We start from the raw sequence: 23,757 nt of genomic DNA, 5'->3' as shown, positions 1-23,757 counted from the left end.
GCTTTTCAGAGCATTCACAGAAGGTTGGCGCCGGTGGCGACACCTACAACGTGCTGACATGTGGAAAGTTTCCAACCGATTTCTCATACACTAACAGCAATTGACCGGCGTTGCCTGGTGAAACGTTGATGTGGTGCCTCGTGTAAGGAGGAGAAATGCGTACCATCACGTTTCCGACGTTGATTAAGCTCGGATTGTACTCTATCGGGATTGCGGTTTCTCGTATCGCGAATTTGCTGCTCGCGTTGGTCGAGATCCAATGGCAGTTAGCAGAATATGGAATCGGTGGGCTCAGGAGGGTAATACGGAACGCCGTGCTGGATCACTAGCAGTCGAGATGACAGGCATCTTATCCGCATGGCTTTAACGGATCGTGTAGCCACGTCTCGATCCCTGAGTCAACAGATGGGGACGTTTGCAAGACGACAACCATCTGCACGAACAGTTCGACGACGTTTGTAGCAGCACGGACTATCAGCTCGGAGACCACGGCTGCGGTTACCCTTGACGCTGCATCACAGACAGGAGTGCCTGCGACGGTGTACTCGACGACGAACCTGGATGCACGAATGGCAAAACGTCATTTTTTCGGATGAATCCATATTCTGTTTACAGCATCATGATGGCCGCATTCGTGTTTGGCGACATCGCAGTGAACGCACAATTGAAGCGTGTATTCGTGATCGCCTTACTGGCGTATCACCCGGCGTGATGGTATGGGGTGCCATTGGTTACACGTCTCGCTCACATCTTGGTCGCATTGACGCCACTTTGAACAGTGGACGTTACATTTCAGATGTGTTACGACCCGTGGCTCTACCCTTCATTCGGTCCCTGCAAAACCCGACATTTTGGCAGGATAATGCACGACCGCATGTCCCTGTACGGGACTTTGCGGATATAGAAAGTGTTCGACTGCTGCCCTGGCCAGCACATTCTCCAGATCTCTCACCAATTGAAAACGTCTGGCGAATGGTGGCTGAGCAACTGGCTCGTCACGATACGCCAGTCACTACTCTTGAACTGTGGTATCGTGTTGAAGCTGCATGGGCAGCTGTACCTGTACACTCCATCCGAGCTGTTTGACTCATTGCCCAGGCGTATCAAGGCCGTTATTACGGCCAGAGGTGGTTGTTCTGGGTACTGATTTCTCAGGATCTACGCAGCCAAATTGCGTGAAACTGTAATCACATGTCAGCTCTAGTATAATGTATTTGTCCAATGAATGGGCGGTTATCATCTTGTTGGCGTATAAATTTTAATGGCCAGTAGTGTATATCGAGAGCACATTAGCATACAATGATGAGCCAAAACATTACGATAACCTCCTTCATAGCTTGTTTGTCCCTTATTGGAACGAAGCACATTACTTATTTCGCTTATGATGTATGCCACAGCTTGTTGGTAGGCTTGTGGGAGATATGTGGTATTAGATGCATATGCACAGGTCATGTAATTCGCATAAATACTGGGCCGCTGATTTGTTCAAATGGTTCAAATGGCTCTGAGCACTATGGGACTTAACATCTTAGGTCATCAGTCCCCTAGAACTTAGAACTACTTAAACCTAACTAAGTTAAGGACATCACACACATCCATGCCCGAGGCAGGATTCGAACCTGCGACCGTAGCAGTCCCTCGGTTCCGGACTGCAGCGCCTAGAACCACACGGCCACCGCGGCCGGCCGCTGATTTGTGTACGTAGTAGTGGGGTCTGATAACGACCAAGGCTGCCTCCATACGATTCACATGATTCGAATTTTGAGTTCACTATAACGCTCTCAAAACAACTGTATTACGCTTCTGGCTTCGAGACACGGATAATTACACTTCTGAAAGATGATAGCGCCGTCGGGCAAGGCACTAAGCGTGACAGGATGCATGTGGTTTGCAGTTGTCGGCGTGGCTTTGGTTACCACCACATGTCCCATGGAAGCGCAGGAGAATGTCTTCCATAGCCCAACACTGGTCCCACCAATCTCAGTGGTGGGCTGCACGTTTAGAACAGCCATGCACCTTGGTGACAGGGTTCATGGAAACGGCCAGGGACCTAGTGTAACAAAAACGTGATTAACCCGAAGAGGCGACTCGTCTCCATTGATCAATGGTCAAATCTTGACAGACCTAGTTCGCAGTTTCAGAGTTTCCACAAGTGGACAGTAAACGCCTAACGCTGATGCTACATATTTCCGGACTGGTCAGCTTAGCCATTCTCCCATTTGTAGAGACTGGTGGACTGTGCCCCCTGAAACCGTAATTGACGATGCCGTCGGGTCAACATGTTGACATGGGACCATGTAGGGGTGGTCCACTGTGGAGCTCCACGTTCAGTTATGTACGATCAACACTATGCTCCAAAACCCTTGTAGATGCACCAGCGTTCTGCTATTTCGGCTGCGATGGCACACTTCAGCATCTGTCCTACTTTACAGACCCCCCGTTCTGTGAAGAGTTGTTTACGTCCAACCATTTAGCACCAAGTGGTAGTCTTACTGTGCTTCTACAGCTTTCCGTAGATGATGATGATGTTTGGCGCTCAACTGAAAGGTTATCAGGGCCCGTACAAATTCCCAACCTTCGCTCAGTCCAATATTGTCAGTTTCATGAATGATGATGAAGTGATGAGGACAACACAAACACCCAGTCATCTCGAAGCATGCCTGCCCAGACTCGGGAGATTGCTGCGTTGCCAGTTACACACGACGCAAGCGCCAATAGAAGCAGCGCCTTAGTACAGTATAGTTCGCAAACTTCCGTTTAGGAGGGAGCGCGCAGTTTATGAAGTGAAGCCACCACGGCCGCATTAACCCTTTCGCTGCTACAAATACGTGCTCCCTGCATTCCGCTGTGTGCGCGATTTTGTCACTGCACTGCTCGCCTGTGCAGACATATCGTGTTCCGACTGTTTTGACACTCTTATCGTTTGATTCCACAAAAACTATTTGGCAAAAAAATTATAGACTTTTACACATGTTCTTGACTCATACCTTCCCCCCATAAATGACAATTTTGTTTGGATGTTCAACGCAGTTATTATGCAGCATTAAATATAGTAAACCATTGCACGAAAATTTGAAGAGTTTGCAGAGGTAAAAGTCCATAGAGTATACTTTCCGTATGATCGATTTTAGTTGCCACAATGTTGAGAATCAAATGTGGACAAGATACCTAAATTTCATAAAAAATTTACTGTACACACACACACACACACACACACATACACACTTCTTCTTTCAGTATACAATACGTTGCCGCTTCAGCAGATCTACCAGATCATTCCGTCTGAAAGAGCTAAAGCAGCGGCTCACACCAGTGAATGACGTGTTGAGCTCCAGGAAAATGGAAAGAGGTTAATGTTATCCATCATACATCTTCGGGCATAAGATTTCACAGAATTGATTAAACTATGACAGCTCACTGTAGAATGTTGTTGTTGTTATGGTCTTCAGTCCAGAGACTGGTTTGATGCAGCTCTCCATGCTACTCTATCCTGTGCAAGCTTCTTCATCTCCCATTACCTACTGCAACCTACATCCTTCTCTATCTGCTTAGTGTATTCATCTCTTGGTCTCCTACGATTTTTACCCTCCACGCTGCCTTCCAATACTAAATTGATGATCCCTTGATGCATCGGAATTTGCTCTACCAACCGATCCCTTCTTCTGGTCAAGTTGTGCCACAAGCTCCTCTTCTCCCCAATTCTATTCAATACCTCCTCATTAGTTATGTGATCTACCCATATAATCTTCAGCATTCTTCTGTAGCACCACATTTCGAAAGCTTCTATTCTCTTCTTCTCCAAACTATTTATCATTCATGTTTAACTCCCATACATGGCTACACTGCATACAAGTACTTTCAGAAAGGACTTCCTGACAAATAAATCAATACTCGACGTTAACAAATTCCTATTCTTCAGAAACGCTTTCCTTGCCATTGCCAGTATACATTTCATATCCTCTCTACTTCGACCATCATCAGTTATTTTGCTCCCCAAATAGCAAAACTCCTTTACCACTTTAAGTGTCTCAATTCCTAATCTAATTCCCTCAGCATCACCCGACTTAATTCGACTACATTCCATTATCATCGTTTTGCTTTTGTTGGTGTTCATCTCATACCCTCCTTTCAAGACACTGTCCATTCCGTTCAACTACTCTTCCAAGTCCTTTGCTGTCGCTGACAGAATTACAATGTCATCGGCGAACCTCAATGTTTTTATTTCTTCTCCATGGATTTTAATACCTACTCCAAACTTTTCTTTTGTTTCCTTTACTGCTTGCTCAATATACAGATTGAATAACATCGGGGAGAGGCTACAACCCTGTCTCACTCCCTTCCCAACCACTGCTTCCCCTTTAATGTCCCTCGACTGTTATAACTGCCATCTGGTTTCTGTACAAATTGTAAATAGCCTTTCGCTCCCTGTTTTTACCAGTGCCACCTTCAGAATTTGAAAGAGATTATTCCAGTCAACATTATCAAAAGCTTTCTCTAAGTCTACAAATGCTAGAAACGTAGGTTTGCCTTTCCTTAATATTTCTTCTAAGATAAGTCGTAGGGTCAGTATTGCCTCACATGTTCCAACATTTCTATTGAATCCAAACCGATCTTCCCCAAGGTTGACTTCTACCACTTTTTCCATTAGTCTGTAAAGAATTCGCGTCAGTATTTTGCGGCTGTGACTTATTAAACCGATAGTTCGTAATTTTCACATCTGTCAACACCTGCTTTCTTTGGGATTGGAATCATTATATTCTTCTTGACGTCTGAGGGAATTTCACCTGTCTCATACATCTTGCTCACCAGATGGTAGAGTTTTGTCAGGACTGGCTCTCCCAAGGCCGTCAGTAGTTCTAATGGAATGTTGTCTATTCCCGTGACCTTGTTTCGACTTAGAACTTTCAATGCTCTGTCAAACTTATCACGCAGTATCATATCTCCCATTTCATCTTCATCTACCTCCCCTTCCATTTCCACAATACTGCCCTCAAGTACATCGCCCTTGTATATAGACTGTCTAAATTCTCCTTGCGCCTTTCTGCCTTCCCCTTTTTTGTTTAGGACATGTTTTCCATCTGAACTCTTTCTATTCATGCAGGTTGTTCTCTTGTCTCCAAAGATCTCTTTCATTTTCCTGTAGGCAGTATCGTGAGATAAGCCTCTACATCCTTACATTTGTCCTCTAGCCATCCATGCTTAGCCATTTTGCACTTCCTGTCGAAATCATTTTTGAGACGTTTGTATTCCTTTTTGCCTGCTTCACTTACTGCATTTTTGTACTTTCTCCTTTCATCAATTAAATTCAGTGTCTCTTGTTTTACCCAAGGATTTCTACTAGCCTTCGTCTTTTTACCTACTTGATGTGCTACCTTCAATACTTCATCCCTCAGAGCTACCCATTCTTCTTCTACTGTATTTCTTTCGCCCATTCCTGTCAATTGTTCCCTTATGCTCTCCCTGAAACTCTGTACAACCACTGGTTCTTTTAGTTTACCCAGGTCTTATCTCCTTAAATTCCCACCTTTTTGCAGTTTCTTCAGTTTTAACCTACAGGTCATAACCAATAGATTGTGGTCAGAGTCTACATCTGCCCCTGGAAATGTCCTACAATTTAAAACCTGGTTCCTAAATCTCTGTCTTACCATTATATAATCTATCTGAAACCTTCAGTATCTCCAGGCTTCTTCCATGTATACAACCTTCTTTCATGATTCTTGAAAGAAGTGTTAGCTATGATTAAGTTATGCTCTGTCCAAAATTCTACCAGGCGGCTTGCTTTTGCATTTCTTAACCCCAATCCATATTCACCAACCACGTTTCCTTCTCTCCCTTTTCCTACACTCGAATTCCAGTCACCCTTTTTTTTTTTTTTGTTGGTCATCATTCTACTGACTGGTTTGATGCGGCCAGCCACGAATTCCTCCCCTGTGCTAACCTCTTCATCTCAGAGTAGCACTTGCAACCTACGTCCTCAATTATTTGCTTGACGTATTCCAATCTCTGTCTTCCTCTACAGTTTCTGCCCTCTACAGCTCCCTCTAGAACCATGGAAGTCATTCCCTCATGTCTCAGCAGATGTCCTATCATCCTGTCCCTTCTCCTTATCAGTGTTTTCCACATATTCCTTTCCTCTCCGATTCTGCGTAGAACCTCCTCATTCGTTACCTTATCAGTCTAGCTGCACCCATGACTATTAAATTTTCGTCTCCCTTCACTATCTGAATAATTTCTTTTATTTGATCATACATTTCTTCAATTTCTTCGTCATCTGCAGAGGTAGTTGGCATATATACTTGTACTACTGTAATGGGTGTAGGCTTCGTATCTATCTGGGCCACAATAATGCGTTCACTATGCTGTTTGTAGTAGCTTACCCGCACTCCTATGTTTTTATTCATTATTAAACCTACTCCTGCATTACCCCTATTTGATTTTGTTTTTATAACCTTGTACTCACCTGACCAAAAGTCTTGTTCCTCCTGCCACCGAACTTCACTAATTCCCAATATATCTAACTTCAACCTATCCATTTCCCTTTTTAAATTTTCTAACCTACCTGCCCGATTAAGGGATCTGACATTCCACGCTCCGATCCGTAGAACGCCAGTTTTCTTTCTCCTGATAACGACATCCTCCTGAGTAGTCCCCGCCCGGAGATCCGAATGGGGGACTGTTTTACCTCCGGAATATTTTACCCAAGAGGACGGCTTCATCATTTAACCATACAGTAAAGCTGCATGCCCTCGGGAAAAATTACGCCTGTAGTTTCCCCTTGCTTTCAGCCGTTCGCAGTACCAGCACAGCAAGGCTATTTTGGTTAGTGTTACAAGGCCAGATCAGTCAATCATCCAGACTGTTGCCCCTGCAACTACTGAAAAGGCTGCTCTGCCCCTCTGTTGTTAATTTTTAAGCAATGTTATTTTTTTACTATTCCCTACTTTGTGTTGTCTAAATAATCAGCGACTTCCCAGTATGAATTATTGAAGAGGTATGCTTTAAGTGAGTTCTTTAATATTTGGATTTTATGTGTCTCTTTGGTCTCCTTGGGCAATTTGTTGTGTAATTTTATTTCGTCGTAAAATGCTGTTTCGCGTTTTTATTTGTTTACTGTTGGTAAATGTAAGTTTAGTCTGGTTGTTGTTGTTGTTCCATGATCATGAACGCTGCTGTTTGTGAGATGATTGCTGATGTTCTTGATGTGCGCAACAGGTTGGCCGATGCACTCACGGTATAGTTACTGTCTACAACTGATCAAATAGGTCTTTACAAGGAGCTCGGTTACTACTTTTAGTTGTTACTCCAATGACTCTTTTCTGGGGTTTGAAGGTTGTGTTCATGTTCTGTGCATGTTCTGTGCATGGGTGTCCCTCCGCCCCCCCCCCCCTCCCCCCATCCAAAAAAAAAGAAAAGATTCCGTAGTTAATGCTGCACTGCATACAGATACTGTCTGTTACACACTCATGACGGGACTCTAAAGACAGAAGCTACGTGTTGCACAGAGCATATCCCGACAATGTTGCCCGGCAACATTTCAGCCATGCGAATTGCACCTACAGGTGCAATTGCATTACCGACCTTCGCTGCGTGGCAGTGCTTGTGACATAATCTGGGAGTTACGAACTGGTCACAATTTTGAAAATTCATATAAATTAATTCATAGTATCTACAGAGGTAATTGTAGTGTCCATTTGTAGAGAAACACATCAAGTTTTGTCTTACGTAGTTCGCTAGTGCCGAATCGCACCGTAAGGAATGCTAGCGGCTTCACAAAACCCGAGCGTGCTAGCCGTGTGTTTTGGTTTGAAGATTCAAAATCTGCGACACAGCTCTGCGTAATTTCCGCACCAAGCACGCTAAAGGTCCTCCTAGTAGTGCTACAATTTATGAGTGGCATAAATGTGCTGTAGAAACAGGGTGCTCGGTAATACACTACTGGCCATTAAAATTGCTACACCAAGAAGAAATGCAGATGATTCATTGGACAAATACATTATACTCCAACTGACATGTGATTACATTTTCACTCAATTTGGCTGCATAGATCCTTAGAAATCAGTACCCAGAACAACTACCTCTGGCCGTAATAACGGCCACGATACGCCTGGACTCTGAGTCAAACAGAGCTCGGATGGCGTGTACAGGTACAGCTGCCCATGCAGCTTCAACACGATACCACAGTTCATCAAGAGTAGTGACTGGCGTATTGTGACGAGCCAGTTTCTCGGCCACCATTGACCAGACGTTTTCAACTGGTGAGAGATCTGGAGAATGTGCTGACCAGGGCAGCAGTCGAACATTTTTCTGTGTTCAGAAAGGCTCGTACAGGATCTGCAACATGCGGTCGTGCATTATCCTGTTGAAATGTAAGGTTTTGCTGGGACCGAATGAACGGTAGAGCCACGGGTCGTAACACATCTGAAATGTAACGTCCACTGTTCAAAGTGCCGTCAAAGCGAACAAGAGGTGACCGAGACGTGTAACCAATGGCACCCCATACCATCACGCCGGGTGATACTCCAGTATGGCGATGACGAATACACGCTTCCAATGTGCATTCACCGCGATGTCGGCTAACACGGATACGGCCATCGTGATGCTGTGAACAGAACCTGCATCCATCCGAAAAATGACGTTTTGCCATTCGTGCACCCAGGTTCGTCATTCAGTACACCATCGCAGGTGCTCCTGTCTGTGGTGCAGCGTCAAGGGTAACCGCAGTCACCGCAACAGCTAATGTGAAAAACGTATGTTTTTGGGAGTGTCCGGATACTTTTGATAACACAGTATACCTAGGCAGTCAAATAAGCAATAACAGACGGAGCAAGGAGGACGTGAAAAGCAGACTAGCAAAGACAAGAAGTGTATTGCTGGCCAAGAGAAGTCTACTAATATCATATATCGGCCTTAATTTGAGGAAGAAATTTCTGAGAATGTACGTCTGGAGTACAGCACTGTATGGTAGTGAAACATGGACTGTGGCAAAACCGGAACAGAAGAGAATCGAAGCATTTGAGATGTGGTGCTATGGACGAATGTTGAAAATCATGTGGAGTGATAAGGTGTGGATCAAGCAAGTTCTGCGCAGAATCGGAGAGGAAAGCGAAAACTGTCATAATGATAAGGGACAGGATGATAGAACATCTGTTAAGACATGAGGTAGTGATTTCCTCGGTACTAGAGGAAGCTGTAGAGTTCAAAAACTGTACAGGATGATAAGAGATTGAAATACATCCAGCAGATAATTGAGGACGTACGTTGCAAGTGCTACTCTGAGATGAAGAGGTTGGCACAGGAGAGAATAAAATTTTTGAAATTTTTGCAAACATAGTCAGCGATCTTAAAATTTGTTAAAATTAAAGTTTAAAACAGTCTTGATCGCTCTCTTGTCAAGAAAATTGTTTTTAAATGTTTTATTGGAGTGAGTGACCGGTTTCGACTCTATGAAAGAGCCATCTTCAGACTCCGGAGCGGTGAATGGACACTGCTAGATGAGTTACTCTGACCCTCGTGTAACTGTGCAGTTACACCAGGGTCAAAGGAACTCATCTAGCAGTGTCCATTCACCGCTCCGGAGTCTGACGGTTACTCTTTCATAGAGCCGAAACCGGTTACTCACTCTAATAAAAATATTTTTAGAAGATTGTGATCAATTTTAACAGGAGAGGAATTCGTGGCGGGCCGCATCAAACCAGTCAGAAGACTTGTGACAAATAAAACACTTCACATTTCATGGACTATTTGCACGATAAATCATGATGGTGTGGAACGAGTCAATTTATATTCAGACTGCGAATTAGTTTGTAAATACGGCTACCAACTGAATATTTAGAAGTTTATCATTACTATTATTATTATACTCTGTTCGTCATAAAGATAAACCTGATGTAAACAAACACGAACGCGATGGTTGGTCAGAAGCGGTAGCTCTCGTACACTGGTGTTGTTCGGCTCTTGAAAATACGTCTAACTTGTGTATTAGATATCTCGTTACTATATTAGTGTAAATGAAACTTTAAGACATTCTGATGTATCAACAGCCGTCACTGCTTTTTTAATCATACTTTAGCTACATAATTTTTATTTGAACCATGGTGTACAGTCCCAGCCTCTGTAATTGTGATCTGATTGTCTCGATGTTCATACTAACCGTGAAAATGGTTGACACTGTTTCCTACTTCGTCGTGAAACATGCACACGGTTCACCATTAATGGCGAGAACCAAGTTTTGTTAATGTTTTTCAAAAGATTACAGAGAAAAATAAATTTGATTTTGTCAGAGAAAAACTATCTACTAAAAATAAGGACAATAATAGTAATTTGTGCTTGGCGTAATCGGTAGCGTCGTAGACTAACAAACACGCTGTGATTAACTGATATTACATTACAAAATTAAATGAAAAATGAAATGAGATTTCTTGGCAGATTAAAACTGTATGCCAAACCAAGCCTCGAATTCGCGACCTTTGCCTTTCGCTGGCAAGTGCTCTGAAGTTGGCACAAAGGTCCAGAGTTCGAGTCTCGCTCCGGCACACAGTTTTAATCCGCCAGGAAGTTTGATATCAGCGCACACGCCGCTGTAGAGTGAAAATGTCATTCTAGAAACATTCCCCAGGCTGTGGCTAAGCCGTGTCTCCGCAATATGCCTCCTTCCAGGAGTGCTGCAGGAGAGCTTCTGTCAAGTTTCGATGGTAGGAGACGAGGTACGGGCGGAATTGAAGCTGTGAGGACGCGGCGTGAGTCTTGCTTCGGTAGCTCAGATGGTAGAGCACTTGCCCGCGAAACCCAAAGCTCCCGAGTTCGAGTCTCGGTCGGGCACACAGTTTTAATGTGCCGGGAAAAATCAAATACTCTTTTTACGAGTATGCCCATTGTCTTATACAACAGATGTGGTCTCAGACGAGCCAGAGTGATGAGCATCCTAGAAACACGGAAAACAATGATTTTCACGGCGTCGAGCGCGCTGTGCAAATGCTGTAGTCTTACAGTTGTCACATCAACGCTGCAATCTGAACCCAACAGAATTGATATGCAGCCAAGTTAAGGGATTTGTCGCGAGACATTTAAGCTGCCACGCGTACTGGAACTAATACACGAAACTTTGTGACACATCACTGCCGTACGATGGTGGAATGCAGAACAGCACGTGATAAAAGAGGAGGAGGAAATGTGGACTTTTTGGTGGTTTGGGACTCTGCTGCTGATCGCCTCATGATCAACATAGCAGTTCTGAAACGCATTCCTCAGAGTTCGATAAGGAAGGAGTTCTGAGATTACCAGCCGACTCACTTCAGTACCTTCACCGGCTTCAGTATTTAACTGCATGGAAAATCAGCTGCGCGCTTTTATGCCACACATAGCTCATTCAGAAAAATTACCCTTGCTAAAGTCAAGAATTTTCATAAATCTGGTTTTTAGTTACTGTAATATGTTAGCTAAGATCGAAAGCATGTTACGTTTTCCATCCGGTCACCTAAGAAGCGTATCGCCTGAGTTTTAACATATATTGTTTCCTTCTGCTTAAAAATTGAACGACATTCAAAGTTGTATTGTTCTCCCCTCGTCTCTTTTCACGTCTTCTGCTGCAACTGTTTACATCACGGCACTTCCTATGTATGAACTGTACGTTAACCGGGGGCCTAGAAATGACGGAGAGGCTCCGCCCCCACCGCAGCCGCAGTGGTCCACAACCCCACGACGACTACCTCAGTCCACTTCACCCCTCCGCCGCCCCACACCGAACCCAGGGTTACTGTGCGGTTCGGCCCCCGGTGGAACCCCCAAGGAACGTCTCACACCAGACGAGTGTAACCCCTATGGTTGCGTGGTAGAGTAATGGTGGTGTAAGTGTAAATTGAGAACTTGTTTGCACAGCAATCGCCGACATATTGTAGTTGAGGCGGATTAAAGGGAACCAGCCAGCATTCGCCAAGGCAGATGGAAAACCGCCTAAAAACCATCCACAGACTGGCCGACTCACCGGACCTCAATACAAGTCCGCTGGGCGGATTTGTGCCGGGGACCAGGCGCTCCTTCCTGCTCTGGAAAGCTGGAAGTTACACCGCTCGGCCGGCCTCTGTAGCCGAGCGGTTCTAGGCGCTTCAGCCCGGAACCGCCCTGCTGCTGCGGTCGCTGGTTCGTATCCTGCCTCAGGCATGGATGTGTGTGATCTCGTTAGGTTTAAGTAGTTAGTAGTTGTGAACCGGCGTTATCACACGTTTCGTTTACCAACACTAGCCCAGAGACTGGCTGGTTGTATGTATGTATGTAGGGTTATGTATATATGTATGTTAACTGGGGGCCTAGAAATGACGGAGAGGCTCCGCCCCCACCGCAGCCGCAGTGGTCCGCAACCCCACGACGGCTACCGCAGTCCACTTCACCAAACCCAGTATTATTGTGCGGTTCGGCCCCCGGTGGACCCCCCAGGGAACGTCTCACACCAGACGAGTGTAACCCCTATGTTTTCGTGGTAGAGTAACGGTGGTGTAAGTGTAAATTGAGAACTTGTTTGGGCAGCAATCGCCGACATAGTGCAGCTGAGGCGGAATAAGGGGAATCAGCGCGCATTCGCTGAGGCAGATGGAAAACCGCCTAAAAACCATCCACCAACTCGCCGGTTCACCGGACCTCGACAAAAATCCGCCGGGCAGATTCGTGCCGGGGACCAGGCGCTCCTTCCCGCCCGGAAAGCAGTGCGTTACACCACTCGGCTAACCGAGCGGGCTTCACGGCACATTAGAGGGATCACTTGCCTGGCCCCTGATGTCGAAGTTAAATGCGCCAGTAAATTATCACTGAGTCGATGTATGCGTAGCGTACAGCACACAACGTATCCTCAATATCGTACTTTACTGTACTCGGGACAGCTTGGCTTCCGCTCCACGTGAAACGAAATCCAGTGAGGTTCCAGCAAACGCGGAAGAATACATATTGTATTGTTTACATGAGGTTTGTTCTTATGATGAACGTAGTATAGACACACGTATGTCATTAAAACAACAAAAACTCTTCTACGGAATAGAAGGAATGGCCAAATAGGAAATCGCTCAGTATTTTTTTTAAATTTTACTTAGCTGTCTGACATATTTTGTATCATAAGGTACAGTATCAAACATTTTAGCTGCGGCATTGTACCTCACTTTTTGTGCTATATATAACCTCACCGTAGAGCAATGAATGTTAGTTTTGCTTCCGATATCGTAATTACGTCCTTCATTGGTCCTTTTTGCGCTGCAGCGGATTGTTTACAATGAACTCTGTGAATAACTAGTCAGAATTAACCAACGCCTCAAACAGATAAAAGATGATCGTGGATGATCATCAAAACTTATTTTTGCAGCACGTTTTTGAGCAATGAAGAGTGCCTTTCTTGAAGCTTAATTAACTCAACACATTATTCCATAGCACTTTAATTGAAAATAAACGAAATATGTCAACTCGCAGATTTGCCTCTCCCCAAAATATTGAACGATTTTGAATGCAAATGTGACTGAACAAAGTTTTTTGAGGAGTTCCGAAATGTACTTTTTCCAGTTTCTCTTGGCATTTTGGCCCTATTTATTACTTCCTCGTAACGCGAACATTCGCAAAAAAACAGTGACTGCTACTTTTAACAACGTTGTGGACCATTTCGCTTCCCTACTGGCCATTAAAATTGCTACACCACGAAGATGCCGTGCTACAAACGCGAAATTTAACCCACAGGAAGAAAATGCTGGGATGTCCAAATGATTAGCTTTTCAGAGCATTCACACAAGGTTGGCGCCGGTTGCGACACCTACAACGTGCTGACATGAGGAAAGTTTCCAACCGATTTCTCATACACAAGCAGCAGTTGACCGGCGTTGCCTGATGAAACGGTGTTGTGATGCCTCGTGTAAGGAGGAGAAATGCGTACCATCACATTGTCGACTTTGATATTCTGTTAGCAGAATATGGAATCGGTGGGTTCAGGAGTGTAATACGGAACGCCGTGCTGGATCCCAACGGCCTCGTATCACTAGCAGTCGAGATGACAGGCATCTTATCCGCACGGCTGTAACGGATCGTGCAGCCACGTCTCGATCCCTGAGTCAACAGATGGGGACGTTTGCAAGACAACAACCATCTGCACCAACAGTTCGACGACGTTTGCAGCAGCACGGACTATCAGCTCGGAGACCGAGGCTGCGGTTACCCTTGACGCTGCATCACAGACGGGAGCGCCTCCGACAGTGTACTCGACGACGAACCTGGGTGCACGAATGGAAAAACGTCACTTTTTCGCATGAATCCAGGTTCTGCTTACAGCATCACGATGGTCGCATCCATGTTTGGCAACATCACAGTAAACGGACATTGGAAGCGTGTATTAGTCATGGCCATAGTGGCGTATCACCCGGCTTGATGCTATGGGGTGCCATTGGTTACACGTCTCGGTCACCTGTTGTTCGCATAGACGGCACTTTGAACAGTGGACATTTCAGATGTGTTACGACCCGTGGCTTTACCCTTCATTCGGTCCCAGCAAAACCCTACATTTCAGCAGGATAATGCACGACCGCATGTTGCAGGTCCTGTACGGGCCTTTCTGGATACAGAAAATGTTCGACTGCTGCCCTGGCCAGCACATTCTCCAGATCTCGTACCGATTGAGAACGTCTGATAAATGGTGGCCGAGCAACTGGCCGGTCACAATACGCCAGTCAGTACTCTTGATGAACTGTGGTATCATGTTGAAGCTGCATGGGCAGCTGTACCTGTACACGCCATCCAAGCTGTGTTTGACTCTGTGCCCAAGCGTATCAAGGCCGTTACTACGGCCAGAGGTGGTTGTTCTGGGTACTGGTTTCTCAGGATCTATGGGCCAAAATTGCGTGAAAAATGTAATCACATGTCAGTTCTAGTATAATATATTTGGCAATGAATACCTGTTTATCATCTGTATTTCTATTTGGTGTAGCAATTTCAATTTCTGTATGTACGCTGTATTGGTTACAATACAGGTGTCATCTGCAAAAAGAATTAATTCGGCTTCTTGTATATTAGACGTATAATACTTTACATATACAGGTAGATCTCGAGGCACGTGGGCGCGTCTCACCCTGCGTCTTCTATCTTGCTTGTCGTGATGTGAATTGCCGGTTCAGATATTAGAGCTACGATCTTGCACTTTATAGGGTCTGTCTCAAAACGTCGGGTAAAAGTAAAGGAAGTCAGCCTGTTGAAGGAGAGAAGCATGTATGAAGGCCGTTTTCGTTAGAAACAATAGGAGTAAATTTGGATCGCTATGAGAAAGGTATTGTTGATGTTCAACGGACTTTGGGACTTAACAATTGAAGAGTCCTCTGTGGCAACACACAATAAATTAAAAAACTACTGACTATTCAGTTAACCGTGTCTAGAGTGACCAAAAGTTGCTCGGATGCGATGGAAAGATTGAAAGAGCAAAAGCTAAGCCACTGAACTGAGCATTGGAACCAACAGCGGATGCCTGTTTCTGCTGCTGCTGTTGAAGCTAAAGGCAAGGGCTTGTAGGCAGATTTAATGAAAGAAGACGACGTTCCAGCTTCAAATGGTCCAAATGGCTCTAAGAACTTTGGGACTTAACATCTGAGGTCATCAGTCCCCTAGACTTAGAACTACTTAAACCTAACTAACCTAAGGACATCAAAGACATCCATGGCCGAGGCAGGATTCGAACCTGCGACCGTAGCGTTCCCTCGGTTCCAGACTGAAGCGCCTAGAACCACTCGGGCAGACCGGCCGGTGGACGTTCCAGCTCCTTTCTGTACCAGCTCGATTGGTTTGAGCTCTTTAGACATGGTTTTTGGCTTACTCAACATTACAATCAGAGGAGAGGCAGCTGCGGCAGATGAAGTAGGAGCTGCAGAGATTCAACCCTTAACTCATGAGGTGTGGTCTCCCAGACCGCGTGAATATTATCGAACTCGCTCTGCTACGCCAGTTCTAGTGCAATGCTTCTACACCCTCACAACCTTCCTTATATCGCCAGCCCCATAATGTTTTGCTATCGGTTGCGTTATCTGCCTCTTTGTTTGTTGTTGGCACGCGTTTCTGAAAAGTGTTGTGGGCTCCTGGATAGCGCCTCATGAATTACGTACCTGTTTTCTTCAGTCTAGTACAACACATGTTCGTTGGAATGTGTCCGTTTTAACGATGTTAAGGTCGATTAATTGTTAATCGGTATATAGTTGAAGATGTCAGTGATATAAAGAAACAGAACAAAAACGATTTTACAATAGCCACAGTCCTGCTACCGAACAGGACGATGACCCAGAGGAAGATCTTCAGGACAATTCTGTTGCGGATGTCGGAATTTCTCCAATAAATTACTTAAAGCGTCAGTTAAAACCACAAGTGCTCTGAGTGATTATAAAGAAAAATTCAGATCCCAGAACTGAATGTCAATTTTGCAGGCTTTCTTTCCGTATTATCCAAGACTGTATAGGGAGGCTATTGAAATATATAAACATGAAGATAATTTTAATAGAAAAGAAGAGGCCTTGAAATGAAGCGACATATGGACAGTGGCGTTACAGAATCGATAAGCGATTTTTATCTATGACAGACTATTCTCAATAGTTACATTTTGTCTTTGACTAGTTTTCTCTCTGCTACCATGTGCAAGCTAGACCACGTCCACTTTCCTCGGTATTTACGCCGCTCTCCGACGCCCGACTCGTCAGTCGGCAGGACTCAGCAGGACCAGCCATACGTCTGAAGATGTCCAACGTAGTATTAGACGAAACGCTAGGAATAGAATTCCATGGACCGCGCCCATATAACCCGGAAGAATGATCAACAACAGTACCATCCGGTCGTGAAAGCCTTTATTGCATGATTTCTTTTTGTACCTATCGAATGCTATTTGCTAATTTAAGCCCTGTAATTTAGTTTTATGTGAATATTTACTTGATACGGTGATACTGCAATGTTTCCGAATGTCAAATTCGCTTCTCTAACAGTTCATTTACGTGACCTATTAAAAAAAGAAATAAATTTTTTTAGAAACGCTAAAAGTGTAATATCTTGTGTGGTAAAAAGGAAAATACTTCAAACATTATTTAGTTCAAAAATGGTTATGAGCGCTATGGGATTTAACTTCTGAGGTCATCAGTCCCCTAGAACTCTGAAATACTTAAACATAACTAAACTAAGGATATCACACACATTCGAACCTGTGACCGTAGCAGTCGCGCGGTTCCAGACTGTAGCTCCTAGAACCGCTCGGCCATTCTGGCCGACCCATTATTTAGTGCAATAATATCAGAAAGGAATATTTAAACAAGGCTTATATTGTAAAATTTTCAAATGTGTGTGAAATTTTGTGGGACTTAACTGCTAAGGTCATCAGCCCCTAAGCTTACACACTACGTAACCTAAATGATCCTAAGGACAAACACACACACCCATGCCCGAGGGAGGACTCCAACCTCCGCCGGGACCAGCCGCACAGTCCATGACTGCAGCGCCTGAGACCGCTCGGCTAATCCCGCGCGGCTATAACTGTAAAAATAGGTTTTATATAACTTAAATTAAAAATTTCACCTCATTTGTGCTGTCACTCTCGCGTTAAACATGAGGGTCTCATAGACCTCACCTCATAGGATACGTTGTGGAAAAGTCACCTCGTGGTTTAAGGGTCAAAATAAGAAAGAAAATGGCTATACTGCGAAACAGGTGTTCGACCTTGATGAAAAGAGAATATTTGGAAATGGATTCCCAGCTGCACGTTCATATAGTTGGAAACCTGGATTTAAGACCGATACACCCTTCTTTTCGGAGGAAATGCTGTAGGAGATTGCCAGTTAAAACCCCTTATGATCTACTACTAAAAAATTCTAGGGCACTAAAAGGATTGTGACAAGAGCAGGTTGGGAGTTCGTTGGAAGTGGGATTATGATTTCAGTGTGTTATTGGGTGTTTCAGTGTTAATTTTTTAGATGTTGTATAAATTTTCCATCAAAATGTTTTTGAGAAAGATGATAACGCTAATTTGTAGTTACAGTGCTAAAGAACACTGCTATTTAAATTTAATATGTGTCTAAACGAGAATCTGACCCATATTTTACATACAAAAAGACTCTTTTTACGCTAGTTCGACACGGGCTGCTATTCCATGGAACATAATTGTCAGGTATAACGAGATTTACTTGTATGGGGAACAATACTGGACCTAAGGTTGAGCCCTGGCGAACCACATATGTGATTTCTGCCCCATCATAATAATACCCTGAAGCTACATTGGACGAATTACTGAGTACAAATTCTTGCATTCTTATGGTTAGATATGACGTTAGCTGTTACTTGGTTAATCCATCACCCCCTTAAGAGGTCAGCCTCGGAGAATATTGCAGTAATAATGATGATGGCAATGCTGTTGCGGTCAAATGTTGTTGTTGTTATTGTTGTTGTTGTGGTCTTCAGTCCTGATACTGGTTAGATGCAGCTCTCCATGCTACCCTATCCTGTGCAAGCTTCTTCATCTACCAGTACCTACTGCAGCCTACATCCTTCTGAATCTGCTTAGTGTATTCATCTCTTGGTCTCCCTCTACGATTTTTACCCTCCACGCTGCCCTCCAACACCAAATTGGTGATCCCTTGATGACTCAGAACATGTCCTACCAACCGATCCCTTCTTCTGGTCGAGTTGTGCCACAAGCTCCTCTTCTCCCCAATTCTATTCAATACCTCCTCATTAGTTATGTGATCCACCCACCTAATCTTCAGCATTCTTCTGGAGCACCACATTTCGAAAGCTTCTATTCTCTTCTTGCCCAAACTATTTATCGTCCATGCCTCACTTCCATACATGGCTACACTCCATACATTTTATATCCTCTCCACTTCGACCATCATCAGTTATTTTGCCCCCCCAAATACTCTTTTAAGTGTCTCATTTCCTAATTTAATTCCCTCAGCATCACCCGTTGTGTCACAAGCTCCTCTTCTCCCCAATTCTATTCAATAACTCCTCATTAGTTATGTGATCTACCCGCCTAATCTTCAGCATTCTTCTGTAGCACCACATTTCGAAAGCTTCTATTCTCTTCTTGCGCAAACTATTTATCGTCCATGCCTACTTCCATACATGGCTACACTCCATACATTTTATATCCTCTCCACTTCGACCATCATCAGTTATTTTGCCCCCCCCCCAAATACTCTTTTAAGTGTCTCATTTCCTAATTTAATTCCCTCAGCATCACCCGACTTTATTCGACTACATTCCATTACCCTCGTTTGCGGTCAAATGTCGAGATAAAAATATGGCCCGAGTAATAGCACCTCGAAGGCGTAGAGTGCTGACGACACTGTAGAATGTTCGCCAAGTGAACGGTGCGTCTGCGTTGCGTCACCAGCGACTGGTCTGAATCAGTGGACGGGAGCCAGATGGGCTGGCAGTGGGCCAACGCACACAGCTGCTCCGTGCCAGGACCAGCTTCCTGCGCCAACTGGGCTACACTGGCCTCGCAGCCTCCACAGACGGTTCGACCGCTGAGCTGCTGCGAGCCACACGCAAACAACCTCTGCTACGTCACTACGGTTGCAGCAAACAACTGTGCAAGGCGCCACGAAAACATGTTTACAAAACCGACATTGCTCGTCGGCCATACAACAAGGATCAGTAATCACATAGGAACTTGGGGTCGCAAAGACCATCTGGGACTGCTACAAGAGGCAAAGAAACTAACATAGCCATGCATATTCAAATACGGGGATAGCCGAACGGTCTAAGGCGCTGCGGTCATGGACTGTGCGGTTGGTCCCGGCGGAAGTTCGAGTCCTCCCTCGGGCATGGGTGTGTGTGTTTGTCCTTAGGGTAATTTAGGTTAAGTAGTGTGTAGGCCTAGGGACTGATGACCTTAGCAGTTAAGTTCAATAAGATTTCACACACAACTGAAAATTTTACAATTATAAGCCTTGTTTAAATACTCCTTGTTCATATTATTGCACTAAATAATGGGCCGGCCAGATGGCAAAGGGGTTCTAGGCGCTGAAGTCTGGAACCTCGCGACTGCTATGGTCGCAGGTTCGAATCCTGCCTCGGGCATGGATGTGTGTGATGTCCTTAGGTTATTTATGTTGAAGTAGTTCAAAGTTCTAGGGGACAGGTGACCTCAGAAGTTAAGTCACATATCCCTCACAAGCATTTTTGAACTAAATAATGTCTGAAGCATTTTCCTTCTTACTGCACAACATAATACATTTTTAGCGTTTTTCACAAATTTTTATTTCTTTTTTTAACATCACACGTAAATGTATTGTTGGAGAACCGAATTTGACATTCTGAAACATTGCGGTATCTCTGTATCAAGTGAATATTCACATAAAACTAAATTACTGGGCTTAAATTAGCAAATTGCATTCGATAGGTACGACCGAGCGAGGTGGCGCAGTGGCTAGCAAACTGGACTCGCATTCGGGAGGACGACGGTTCAATCCCGCGTCCGGCCATCCTGATTTAGGTTTTCCGTAATTTCCCTAAACCACTCCAGGCAAATGCCGGGATGGTTCCTGTAAAAAGGCACGGTCGACTTCCTTCCCTAATCCGATGAGACCGATGGCCACGCTGTCTGGTCTCCTTGCCAACCAACCAACCAACCAACCAACCAACCAACCATTCGATAGATACGAAAAGAAATCATACAATGAAGGCTTTCACGACCGGATGGTACTGATGTTGATCATTCTTCCGGGTTATATGGGCGCGGTCCATGGAATTCTATTCCTAGCGTTTCGTCTAATACTACGTCGGACATCTTCAGACGTATGGCTGGTCCTGATGAGTCCTGCCGACTGACGAGTCGGGCGTCGGAGAGCGGCGTAAATACCGAGGAAAGTGGGCGTGGTCTAGCTTGCACATAGTAGCAGAGAGAAAACTAGTCAAAGATACAATGTAACTGTCGATAATAGACCGTCATAGATAAAAATCACTTATCGATTCTGTAACGCCACTGTCCATATGTCGCTTAATTTCAAGGCCTCTTCTTTTCTATTAAAATTATCTTCATTTTTGTATATTTCAATAGCCTCCCTATACAGTCGTGGATAATACGAAAAGAAAGCCTGCAAAATTGACATTCAGTTCTGGGATCTGAATTTTTCTTTATAATCACTCAGAGCACTTTTGGTTTTAACTGACGCTTTAAGTAATTTTTTGGAGAAATACCGACATCCGCAACAGAATTGTTCTGAAGATCTTCCTCTGGATCATCGTCCTGTTCGGTAGCAGGACTGTGGCTATTGTAAAATCGTTTTTGTTCTGTTTCTTTATATCACTGACATCTTCAACTATATACCGATTAACAATTAATCGACCTTAGCATCGTTAAAACGGACACATTCCAACGAACATGTGTTGTACTAGACTGAAGAAAACAGGTACGTAATTCACGAGGCGCTGTCCAGGAGCCCACAACACGTATCAGAAACGCGTGCCAACAACAAACAAAGAGGCAGATAACGCAACCGATAGCAAAACATTCTGGGTTTGGCGATATAAGGAAGGTTGTGAGGGTGTAGAAGCATTCCACTAGAACTGGCCTAGCAGAGCGAGTTCGATAATTTTCACGCGGTCTGGGAGACCACAACTCATGAGTCCCAAAAAATTTCACACACATTTGAACATTGTTTTTCAAATACGGCGATATGTAAACAGGCAGAATACGGTGCTGCGGTCGGCAACGGCTATATGAGTCCGGCCGGAGCGGCCGAGCGGCTCTAGGCGCTACAGTCTGGAACGGCGCGACCGGTATGGTCGCAAGTTCGAATCCTGCCTCGGGCATGGATGTGTGTGATGTCCTTAGGTTAGTTAGGTTTAAGTAGTTCTAAGTTCTAGAGGACTGATGACTTCAGGACTTAAGTCCCGTAGTGCTCAGAGCCATTTGAACCATTTGAACCAGTCTGTATGAGACAAGTGTCTCCAGCAGCTTTTAGATCGGCTACTGCTGCAGTGGCTGGTTATTAAGATATAAACGTGTCCAGATTTAAGTTGGCAAGAGCTGATGGTAGGGTTCGACTGTGGCGCAGAAGCCACGAAGACCTGGAACAAAAATTGTTAACAGGACACTGTGCAAGCTGCTGGTGAGCTGGTGCTTCTACAGGCTGATTCAAAAAGGTACGGCCAAACTTTCAGGAAACATTCCTCACACACAAAGAAAGAAAATATGTTATGTGGACATGTGTCCGGAAACGCTTACTTTCTATGTTAGAGCTCATTTTATTACTTCTCATCAAATCACATTAATCATGGAATGGAAACACACAGCAACAGAACGTACCAGCGTGACTTCAAACTCTTTGTAACAGGAAATGTTCAAAATGTCCTCCGTTAGCGAGGATACATGCATCCACCCTCCGTCGCACGGAATCCCTGATGCGCCGATGCAGCCCTGGAGAATGGCGTATTGTATCACAGCCGTCCACAATACGAGCACGAAGACTCTCTACATTTGGTACCGGGGTTGCGTAGACGAGAGCTTCCAAATGCCCCCATAAATGAAAGTCGAGAGGGTTGAGGTCAGGAGGGCGTGGAGGCCACGGAATTGGTCCGCCTCTACCAATCCGTCTGTCACCGATTCTGTTGTTGAGAAGCGTACGAACACTTCGACAGAAATGTGCAGGAGCCCCATCGCGCATGAACCACATGTTGTGGCGTACTCGTAAAGGCACTTGTTCTAGCAGCACAGGTAGAGTACCTGCCGACTCCGCATTTGTAAACATTGCACTGACGTTCGTGATGAACACTAACCTGTTGATGCTACGTACTGATGTGCTTGATGCTAGTACTGTAGAGCAATGAGTCGCATGTCAACACAAGCACCGAAGTCAACATTACCTTCCTTCAATTGGGCCAAATGGCGGTGAATCCAGGACGTACAGTACATACTGAAGAAACTAAAATGAGCTCTAGCATGGAAATTAAGCGTTTCCGGAACATGTCTACATAACATCTTTTCTTTGTTTGTGTGTGAGGAATGTTTCCTGAAAGTTTGGCCGTAGCTTTTTGTAACACCCTGTAGATGACAATGCACTCTCTCACTGGGCTGCAGATCTTCGTCAATTCTGGAGAACTGGAGCGAATGATTTGGCTACATAGATCGTCCGACATCATTCCCATTGAGTATTCGTCTAGAAAAGCCTGCACTAGCAACACATTCTCTGCTGTAAAAGGCTGTAGAGGCAGCATGGCTCATTATTTCTGCAGTGAGTTTCCCGCGATTTGTTGAGTCCATCCCACGACGAGGTGCTGCCGGGAAAATGGACGTCCGACACGATATTAGGAAGCGTACCACACCTTTTGTCGCCTCAGCGCAGTTTACGACTGAACTTCAATACCGGGCACGAAACATCTTTTTTTATATCCACTACATGATCAAACGTATAAGGTCACTCCCAAAAACATATGTTTTCCTTATTAGGTGGACTGTCCTGACACCTACTGCCAGGTACTCCATATCAGCGACCTCACTAGTCATTAGACATCGTGAGACAACAGAATGGGTCACAGCGCGGAACTCACAGATTTCGGTCAGCTGATTGGGTGTCACTTGTGTCATACGTCTGTACGCGAGATTGTCACACTCCTAAACATCCTTAGGTGGTTCAAATGGTTCAGATGGCTCTGAGCGCTATGGGACTTACCATCTGAGGTCATCAGTCCCCTAGAACTTAGAACTAATTAAACCTAACCAACCTAAGGACATCACGCACATCCATGCCCGAGGCAGGATTCGAAAATGCGACC

The 23,757-nt window shown here is 44.7% G+C and overlaps 1 protein-coding gene across 1 annotated transcript in view; it reads right to left on the bottom strand.

Moving 5' to 3' along the window:
* LOC126295140 (actin-binding Rho-activating protein-like) overlaps positions 1-23,757 on the bottom strand; it is a 184,930-nt gene that overhangs the window by 81,455 nt on the left and 79,718 nt on the right. The window lies entirely within an intron of this gene.

Source organism: Schistocerca gregaria, chromosome 11 (genome assembly GCF_023897955.1).
Source record: "Schistocerca gregaria isolate iqSchGreg1 chromosome 11, iqSchGreg1.2, whole genome shotgun sequence".
Classification (NCBI taxonomy): domain Eukaryota; kingdom Metazoa; phylum Arthropoda; class Insecta; order Orthoptera; family Acrididae; genus Schistocerca; species Schistocerca gregaria.
Note: the sequence above shows the minus strand (reverse complement) of the source record. Positions and strands in the feature narration are given on the sequence as shown.